Source organism: Sphaerodactylus townsendi, linkage group LG03 (genome assembly GCF_021028975.2).
Source record: "Sphaerodactylus townsendi isolate TG3544 linkage group LG03, MPM_Stown_v2.3, whole genome shotgun sequence".
Taxonomy (NCBI): domain Eukaryota; kingdom Metazoa; phylum Chordata; class Lepidosauria; order Squamata; family Sphaerodactylidae; genus Sphaerodactylus; species Sphaerodactylus townsendi.
This window is the reverse complement of record NC_059427.1, coordinates 60,190,870-60,201,311: the sequence shown is the minus strand read 5'-3', so window position 1 is coordinate 60,201,311 and position 10,442 is coordinate 60,190,870.

Sequence of the window (10,442 nt, the reverse complement as noted above, 5' to 3'; positions counted from 1 at the left end):
GTCCATAACAAAGGGCGTGACCCCATCCTCCATTGTTTCCAATGGGAGCTAATAGTAGATGGGGCTATCATTTTGAGGGTCCATAACTTTGGACCCTCTGAATCAAACTTCACTAAACCTAGGTGGTATCATAAGGATAGTCTCCTGCTGATACCACCCAGGTTTGGTGAAGGTTGGTTCAGGGGTTCCAAAGTTATGGACCCCCAAAAGGGGTGCTCCATCCCCCATTGTTTCCAATTGGAGCTAATGGTAGATGGGGCTACCCTTTTGAAGGTCCATAACTTTGGACCCCCTAAACCAAACTTCACTAAACCTGGGTGGTATAATCAGGATTGTCTCTTAAAGATAGCCTAAAATTTTGGTACTGTTAGCTTAAACATTGCTCTCCTGACAGGCACCTTCAAATTTTCCCCAGGTTCTCTCTTTAAATCCACCCCCTTTGGAGTGGATTTAAAGGGAGAATCTGGGCTCCCTAGATTAAAAAAAAATTGAAAGTATTGTTGAAGGAAGGCTTTCACAACCAGATTCAACTGGTTGTTGTGGGTTTTACAGGCTGTGTGGCCGTGGTCTGGTAGATCTTGTTCCTAATGTTTCACCTGCATCTGTGGCTGGCATCTTCAGAGGTGTATCATAGAGAGAAGTCTGTTACACAGTGTATAACAGACTTCTCTCTGGCCCTTTCCCCACTTTCCTTAAGCCCCGCGCTACTCTCCTAAAGTAGCACGGGGTTCAGCTGCCCTCCCCACTTCAGGGGCGGCGAGAACGCAGCCCCCCCGACGCTGCTTCTCTCGCGCCCCCTCGACGCGCGGAATTTCTGGCGCCTTTTCAAATGGCGCCTTTCGACGACCCTGCGCAGAGCGTGGGGTTGTGGGGAAGCCGGTGAGCGTGCCAGGAATTGCACGCGCCGGGAATTGCCCGCAGCAACCCTCGGGCAAAGGTGAGTGGGGAAAGGGCCTCTGTGATATACCTCTGAAGATGCCAGCCACAGATGCAGGTGAAACATTAGGAATAAGATCTACTAGACCACAGTCATGCAGCCCAGAAAACCCACAACAAACAACATTGACAATGATGCTGTTTGGGGTGGATGGATGGGAAATCTACCCTGAAACAGCATCACATTCAATGTTGTTTAAACTAAGGCGCCCTGGGTATGTTCAGATTTGTGTGTTGGGGCATGTTTTATAATGTGGTAATGACTTTGAGATGACCTGGTGCAAAAAAATGTTGTTTGGTCATGGTGGGGGAGGGACGCTGCCCATATTGGGGGGGGGGGGCGCAAAACTCAGATTTTGTCCCGGGCTCCATTTTCCCTAGCTATGCCACTGCTGCCGGCAGTTGGCAACTTGCGACAACCATGGCTGAGGATGATCCTGGCCTTCCTTCCATGATCTACAAGCTTACGCTCCACTGGCTTACTCTGAAGTAAACCTTCCAAGATCCATGTGCAAGGCTTTCCCCATGCGCTCCTACCCTCCTTGGCAATGCAGAAGCAAACAATTCCCACCCACCCCCACCTCCCCATCAAACAGCCCCAACGAGTGCAACCTTGCAGGGCTGCAGGTAATAACGCCTTTAAAACCTGACATCAGATTTCTCACCTGGACTCAGCCAGGCTGCCATCCACCAGGAAAGCCCCTGGAGTTCAGTGGGGCTGCTGGGGGGGCTGCAACCCAAGGTGGTGCTGCGGGGGTCCCCCATGTGGTCCCGCACCCGAAGAAGGACCCAGGGGGGAAATGAGGCCACCCAAACCAGGATCGACCCTGATCCCCCATTCAAGGGGGGCAGACTGAGGTTAGGATTGCGCTGAAAATCTGCGCTCCTGCAACTCCCTTCTGTTTCCCGCCCTTCATCGCTCACCTGTTCAAGAGGATCCACCAGCGGTGCTCCCCCACCCACCCCACACTGTCATCACCAGCATCAGCCAACCAGGCAGCTGGGTCAGGGAAGCTGGAAGTGGCTTGGGATAGCGATAGCCATCTCAGGCTGTGCCTCTCTAGGAACGGGGACTCTTTCCCATTAACCCTTAGGGCGACTCTCCAAAGGAGGCTGAGAGGACCAAAGCCACGCGGAGCCACAGTGCAAGAATGAAAGAGCCGCATGCGGCTCCAGAGCCGCAGGTTGCAGACCCCTGGTCTAGATTGAGGGATTTAATTGTACCTCTCTTTCTGCATTGGTTAGGCCTCACCTGGAATATTGGGTACAGTTCTGGGCACCGCAATTCAAGAAAGATATTGACAAGCTGGAACGGGTCCAGAGGAGGGCAACAAAAATGGTGAAAGGTCTGGAGTCCATGCCATGCGAAGAGAGGCTTAGGGAGCTGGGGATGTTTAGCCTGGAGAAGTGAAGGTTAAGGGGGGACATGATAGCTGTGTTTAAATATTTGAAAGGATGCCATGTCGAAGAGGGAGCAAGATTGTTTTCTGCTGCCTCAGAGACTAGGACATGGAGAAATGGATTCAAGGTGCAGGAAAAGAGATTCCACCTAAACATTAGGAAGAACTTCCTGACCATCAGGGCTGTTCGACAGTGGAATTCACTGCCTCGAGCATAGTGGAGTCTCTTCTTTGGAGGTTTTTAAACAGAGGCTGGATGAACATGTCAGGAGAGCTTTGATTGTGGGTTCCTGCATGGCAGGGGGTTAGACTTGATGGCCCTTGTGTCTCTTCCAACTCTATGATTCTATGATTTCATGACATCTTTCGTGTTTTCATTGTTGAAAGATAGGATAGCAGTGCTTCATTATCTGCTACTTCCAGCATAAATTACTGCAGCATTACAAGCATTTTGAATTTTAATACGGGCACTCAATCACCTTTGTGCCATCATGGTAGGCAGCTGGAAGAAGAAACTGTTTACCAACCCTGTGCTGTGGTAAAGTACCACCATGAATGATGGCCAGAGCTTATTACAGTTACCAACCCAACAGGGATCAGAGGACACAAGGGACCAGTAAGGATTTAGTTTTTTAACTTAAGAAAAGATGGGGACCAATTTTAGCCTCCATTTTATTCTCACAACAACAAATGAGAAAGCGACTGTCCTGTATTCAAGCAGTGAGCTTCTAGTGATTTGAACCTGGGTTTCCCAGATCCTAGCACAACACTCTAACATCTACTCCATATCGACCTGGTCTTATAAAGCTGATCACTTTGACTTGGCTTCACAGATTTGATGTTGGCCTCTCTCCTTGTAACTAGTTCTGATAACTAGAGAGGAATGATAATTGTTTATAGCGCTTCTGTCAACCACAGTTGTCTATGAGGGGAATGTATTGGCAGTTCAGTGGTTTGGGAGGATAAGAGAACAAGCTAAGAAATGGAATGAAACCATTTATTACATTCAAGTGCTGTTACAGCCATGAAGGGAAATAAATTAGTCCTATTTCATTAACTTCAGTTCAGTGCTTCTCATGATCTTAGACATGGGATTCATTGCAGGAGAATTCTTTACAGTGCCTTCTGCTGACAGACCACAGAATCTAACCCAATGAGTTTATGTAGGTTCAACAGCACATGCAAATGAATAAGCAGACATCTGGGGGTGGAGCTTTCTTCTGGTGCCTTGCTTCATTTCAGAACATTTCAGAGGGCTTCTCATAGGTGGATTCTGTACAGGCTAAATAGAACAGGGATAGAACATTATATAAACCACTTGGGGGGGGGCGGGCTTCACACAGATTCTGTTCGCAAAGCAAGTTTGGCCCGTTTTATTCCCCTCAACCTGCGATTTTTGAAAATTGCTAAACCAGTGATCCTTGTGCACAATTCTGCATTGGAGGCACTCCTGTGCAAACACAACAGGAGGTGTGTTATTCCCCTCCCTTCCACCTGATCACTTTAAGTTCCATGCCATCCATTGTCAGGGAGAATCTGCCTGCCCGCCATTGTGTGCAGGTTGCCCAACAGGTTGGGGGCAAATTCTCTGAGTGCCCAACAGTGTACAAAGTCCCCCAAGCATGTTTTTTTTTTACCATAGCAGCAAGTATGGCTGGTCTACAGCAACATCTTCATTATTGCCCAGATACTGCAGGGAGGTCCCTTTTCCTTCCCCCCCTTTTGTGTGTTGTACATGTGCAGCTAGGCAAGTGCAGTTGATCCGATTGTGGGACAATCAGTATGGCTGTGGGGGCTCATTTCTGTATGCCTGCATAGCTATGCAGGTGTTGCACAAATTTTTAAAGAACAGCAACAAGAGAAGCATCCCCTTGCGAAGGCACGAGAGTAACCTGGATTTTTTCCATGGGCTCCAATTGCTGCCTGAACGGGTGAAGGGCACACATGTGAACGGGAAAAAGGAAAATGGGCTCCTTTATAACAACTGCAAACTGCAACTACAACTGCAATCCACCCAAGTGCCAAATGAATCATGTCCTTGATCTCTCGACACTCTTTTTTCACATGCCCCGCCTCTCCCATCTCACTTACTTTTTGCCTGCTCTAGTTACCTCTTTGCTATTGCTGTGTCCTAATTGTTTTCTTGTTCATCCACCTATCCTAGACCCTTTTTCCTGTGTGAAGACAGATGTCATACAAAATGGGAGCTCAGAGACTTCAGGTTTCTACTGTCCTCAAGACTGAAATGAGAGAGACATGTACCAGGAAATGGAACACTGGCATGTCTGTCAGTATCATCCCTCTTATCATTCTTCAGGTCTGATGTTTGCTTTTTAATTTTTTTTAAAAAAAGCATCCACATGAACATCGATGCATTTATCCATTCATCGACAGCCTTATTTAAGTTTTAAATGGATTTTTAAAATGTGCAATTGGTTGGAGGTGTTTAGTAGGTAAGGTTTCTTGATGATTTTAAGTCAATTGTCACTATGTAAAGCTGACCTCTGCTTCAAACTGCAGACCATTTTATCTCTAGAGCGTAACCTTCAGTTTAAGATTGCCTGAAATGTGAATTTTCAGTATATGTTTTAGCAAGATTTTTTAAAAGTATTTCTATGTTCAATGTTTTTCCAGTAGGGGTCACTAAAGTATTTTTGTTGGCTTAAGGAAGCATGAGTAGAGAGTATAAATAAATCTCTTAGGTCCCGTTCCTATTTCCAAGGAAAGCCGTACTGCATCTGTGTTGGAAGCAAACAAACTGCTTGAAGATCATCCCGCTATACATGTGTCTATTTAGTTGTATGCAGTATACCCCTGTGGGGAAGCCATGAACCACTTCTCTATATACAAGGTACAGATTTGATGGACATGACAGTCTTTACATGCTTGTTCCTACAAGAAAGTGTTCACCTAAATCCACAGTTACAAGGCAAGTAAAAAAAAATTAACAACAGTTAAAACCTACGGTCATAGACTTAGGCAGAATATCGCATGGGCGATAAATAGCGCCCCTGGAATAATAAAAACACCGTTCCAGAGTCGTTGTTTGTGCGACCACCACCTCTGCAGTGAGGCAGTGCCGCTTGAAAGTGCCGCTTTTTGGCGCCTCCTGTTTCCCCCAAGCTCACCTTCTCTCCCAATGGACGGGGAGACCCTGGAATTGGGAGGCAGAGTGGGTGTGGCTCCCCATCCCTGCAGAGCTCCATCAGGAGAGAAGGTGAGTGTGGGGAAAGGAAATGGAGGCGGCTCCGTGCAGATGCGGCTGCTCCGTGGGCAGTGGCTGCTCTGGGGCCGCTCGCACCTTAGCATGTGAATGGCCCCAGGGTTCCACTGGCATTATTTATGCTGGTGGAATGTCACTGCCCCCCACCTGTGCAGAATCCGCCTTTGTGCCCCTTTTGTAGTTTAGAATCCATTTTAGCTTTTGTAGTTTAAAATTCAATTTAGCTTCCACAGCTAGGCCTGGACAACTATTAATAACTGAGAAAATGTCAAGAATTGTAATACTTCTGCCATGTATTTCTATAGCTTGGTGATGTCTGTTCTGCTGAAAAGCATTGATATGTCATTTATATAAATACTTTTTAGCCTTTTTTTCCTCCCTCAAAATGAGATCCACTTTGATGGTTGCCAGATCCTTACCCTGAGATGTTGCCTAAAGCCAAGAATTCTCCTAGGTATCAAAAGAAGATAAAGAGTCCTCCTAACTCACTCCACCCTGAGGCTCCTTCCACATATGCAGAATAATGTACTTTCAATCCACTTTCAATGCAGTTTGCAGCTGTGTGGAATAGCAAAATCCACTTGCAAACAATTGTGAAAGTGGATTGAAAGTGCATTATTCTGCATGTGCGGAAGGGCCAAAGTTTCCTCTCTCACCATTCTCTCCCTCATGTTGAAGAAACCGAGTTGCAGACTGGATTTATACTTCCTCAGTGCTTCACAGCTTAAAAATTGCAAGGCAGGATTCAGCAGCAATCCTCAATATGTATGTGTGTGACAGGGGAGTCACACCTCTGTGGATGTTGTGCTTCTGAAACCACTGATCTCCAGATTTTCTTGCCAAGAGAGGAAAAACCAAGAGCTGAATTATTACAGTAGAACAAGCTGACATGACATGTTGACCCCACCCTCAAATACGTGAATGAAAATGTATGATCTAAAATAAATGGTTTATCCAAACCCCTCCCCCCCAAAAAAACCCTTATTTTTCAAGCATACAACATCTGACTCTAAGCTGTTGGCCCTCTGAAAGAACCATATATTAGGGAAAGAAAAAAAGAGAGTTTTGTCCCATCTTAAAGGCTAATAGATTTATTAAGGAACAAAGCTTTTGTAGACTATACCTCATTTCATCATATTCTTGAAATGCATCTCACAAATTGGCAGATACAGATACATGGCCATGGAGAGGAGAAAAGCTTCTCTTGGGAGACAGAACACCTTCAACCAACTCTTTGCCTTTTTTTTTAAGCCCAAGCGGTTTGCCTCTTTTTTGCCCTTATTCACTGCCTCAGTGAAAACTTTCCCTTTGTAACTGATTCATCTGTAATAGTTCACCTTGAAGGACGGTCAAAGAGATGTCTTTAGGTCTGACCCCAAGAACACCATTATTTGCTTCAGGCTAAAAGCACTTATCTTCCTTCATCTTTTTGCCCTTTTCGGTGTTAATCAGATTCAGCTTTCACAGCTCCTGCATAGCAGTCGATAATCCTGAGGAAAGAAGTCAATAATTTTAATGGTTCTATCATGTGTTTCTGTAGCTGAGAGTGTAGTCAGTTGGTGTCCTGTTGAGAGACATTAACAATTTGTTTTGAAGGAAGTTGCCAGCCCCCTTTAGCTTCTTGCCAATAATAGGTCCTACTAAGATTCCTCAGGGTTAGTGCTTGCTCTAGGAGAACCAACATCAGCTATATCCATTGCCATCTGAAGCAGAGTGTCTGTGGGTATACTACAGTCTTAGCTTGCTCTGGGAATTCATGAGATGGTTTTCTTACCCAAAGGCCATCCACAAAGCTCAAGTATGAGGATGGTTAATTTTAAAAGGATCCTGTGAAGTTTGAAGACTTACATAATACTGACAGACTAGGAATGCAGTGGAATATTTTTCATAGTCTCCTCTTTCCAGCTTAATTTAGAAAGGGTTTGGACATTGTGATTCTGCAAGAGGAACAGGTAGAACAAGTGTTTTCATGCTTCCTGCATCCTTATAACATCTTCTAATCTTCTTGCGCTAAACCACAGTCCAGATGTTAATAAGAGCACATCCCAGATTCTATCCCTGGCATCTCCAGTTAAAAGATCAGGTAATAGGGAACATGAAAGACCTCTTCTTCTTGGAAACCACTTGAGTAGACAATCTGATGGTCTGAGTATTGTAAGGCAGCAATGTATGTCTATATGGGAGAAACTGATCCATTTGAAAGAACAACCAATGGTACAGCAGTGGCGTAAGCAGAGGCGTTCCTCTCATTGGGCAAAGTGGGCAGTTGCCCTGGGCGCAGCCCTGTGGGGGGCGCAGGTTTGTTTGTGGGATTTTTTGTATTTTCAGTGTTTTCCATTTTTGGCCTGCAGAGGGCGCAGTTTTTATGCTAGCAGCACCAAAATTTCAGGGATGTTTTGGGAGACTCTCCTGATGATGTCACCCAGGTTTGGTGAGGTTTGGTTTAGGGAGTCCAAAGTTATGGACTCCCAAAGGGGTTGCCCCATTCCCCATTGTTTCCAATGGGAGCTAATAGGAGATGAGGCTACACCTTTGAGGGTTGATAACTTTGGACCCCCTGAACCAAACTTCACTAAACCTGGGAGGTATCATCAGGAGAATCTTTTACTGATACCACCCAGGTTTTGTGAAGTTTGGTCCAGGGGGTCCAAAGCTATGGACTCCCAAAGGGGGTGCCCCATCATCCATTGTTTCCAATGGGAGCTAACAGAAGATGGGGGCTACACCTTTGAGGGTCCATAACTTTGGACCCCCTGAACCAAACTTCACCAAACCTGGGTGGTATCATTAGGGGAGTCTCCTAAAGATTCCCTGAAAGTTTGGTGCTTCTAGCTTAACAATTGCACCCCTGCCAGCAGGCACCTCTCAAATTTCCCCAGATTTTCCTTTTAAATCCCCCCGCCTTTGACAAGGCTTTAAAGGGAGAATCTGAGGTCCCCAGTTTAAACATTGCAAGTGATGCTGTTTCAGGGTGGGGGAGAATCAACCCCAAAATAGCATCACTTCCAATGTTGTTTAAACTGGGAACCCCAGATTCTCCCTTTAAGGTAGATTTAAAAGGAGAATCTGGGCTCCCTAGTTTAAACACCATTGAAAATGATGCTGTTTGGGCGTGGATTCCAGCATCACTTGTTTAAACTAGGGAGCCCAGATTCTCCTTTGAAACATTGAAAGTAATGCTGTTTCCCCCAATTGGGGGTACTGGATACAACACCATAAAATGTTTTCATAGCAGTAATAAAACATTTTGAAAGCATTTTGAAAATGTTTTCAAAAAATTATTTCTGCTGTGTGGCATGGCTTATTGCTGTGCTCAGATTTGTGAGTTGGGGCATGTTCTGTAATGTGATGGTGACTTTGAAACAACTTGGTGTAAAAAATCATTGCTTGGTCACAGTGGGGGAGGGTGGCTGCCCATGGGGGGTGCCAAACTCCAGTTTGCCTAGATACGCCACTGGGCATAGCTACAAGGGGGGGGTGTGTGCACGTTGCATTGGGCATGCGCCGGGGAGGGCATCAAACTCAGGTTTTGCCCAGGGCTCCAGTTTGCCTAGTTACGCCACTGGGCGTAAGAGGTTAAGAGCTCGTGTATCTAATCTGGAGGAACCGGGTTTGATTCCTAGCTCTGCCGCCTGAGCTGTGGAGGCTTATCTGGGGAATTCAGATTAGCCTGTACACTCCCACACATGCCAGCTGGGTGACCTTGGGCTAGTCACAGCTTCTCGGAGCTCTCTCAGCCCCACCTACCTCACAGGGTGTTTGTTGTGAGGGGGGAAGGGAAAGGAGATTGTAAGCCCCTTTGAGTCTCCTGCAGGAGAGAAAGGGGGGATATAAATCCAAACTCTTCTAAATCCAAACTCTACTTACCCGTAAAAGGTCCTTCTCCTCTGGGCGTTCAGAGGACATCTTAATACAGCTGCAAAAATGGCTTTTTACCCACTCAGCCTTGCTTGTAAGATGGCCTTTTACCTAGATACAACTGACCTGGTCACCTGGATCCATGCTACAGTAACAAGACTGGACTATTGTAATGCATTGTACATTGGTCTGCCCTCAAAATCAGCTCAGAAATTCCAGTGGGTCCAGAATGCCACAGTTTGGCTATTAATGGGAGCTAGGCAGAGCATGCATATTACTCCCATTCTGCAGATATTCCATGGACTGTCCATTTCTAACCAAGCTTAGTTTAAGGTATTGGTTCCTCTTATTTGTGGGACCATGCTATTTTTTACTGTGACAACTTTGCTCAAGTCAGCAGAAGCTTCTGCAGGTGCCAACCTGGAAATGGGCAAAGTCAACAACTGCCTGTACATGTACTTTCTCTGTTGTGGCTCCCACTTTGTGGAACGGCCTGCCTGAGGAGATCAGGAAATCTCCCACTCTCCTGGCTTCCCACAAATTGCAAAACTGAACTATTCAAGAGGGGTTTTCTATGCAGATTATAGGGCTCCACTATAAGAAATGGTTTCAGAAACCTGCTTGGATAAATTGTTTGGGGTGTGGTCTATATTGCTGTGTTAAGTTTATTGTAAGTAAGATCCTATTTATATAATTTCTGTACTGCTTATTGTGACATGTGACTGCTTATGCTATACTTCAGTTCTGGTGGTTCCAGATTTCTAAAATCTGAATGCAGTGGTACTGAAGTTCCATTTATGTGATTGTACTGGTTTACTATACATAATCTGCCTTGAGTCCTGTGAGAAAAGCAGACAATAAATAATGTAAATAAATGAATAAGGACAGGCATGGCCAATAATCCAGAAGAAGCTGGCAAATAGTGCTGATGTTAAGTTTTCTGTGGCCAAATTGCATAACACAATTATCAGTTGTGGAAATTCAAAGTGGAAATGCTGCTATGCAAAAGATGACCTCTGGGATGT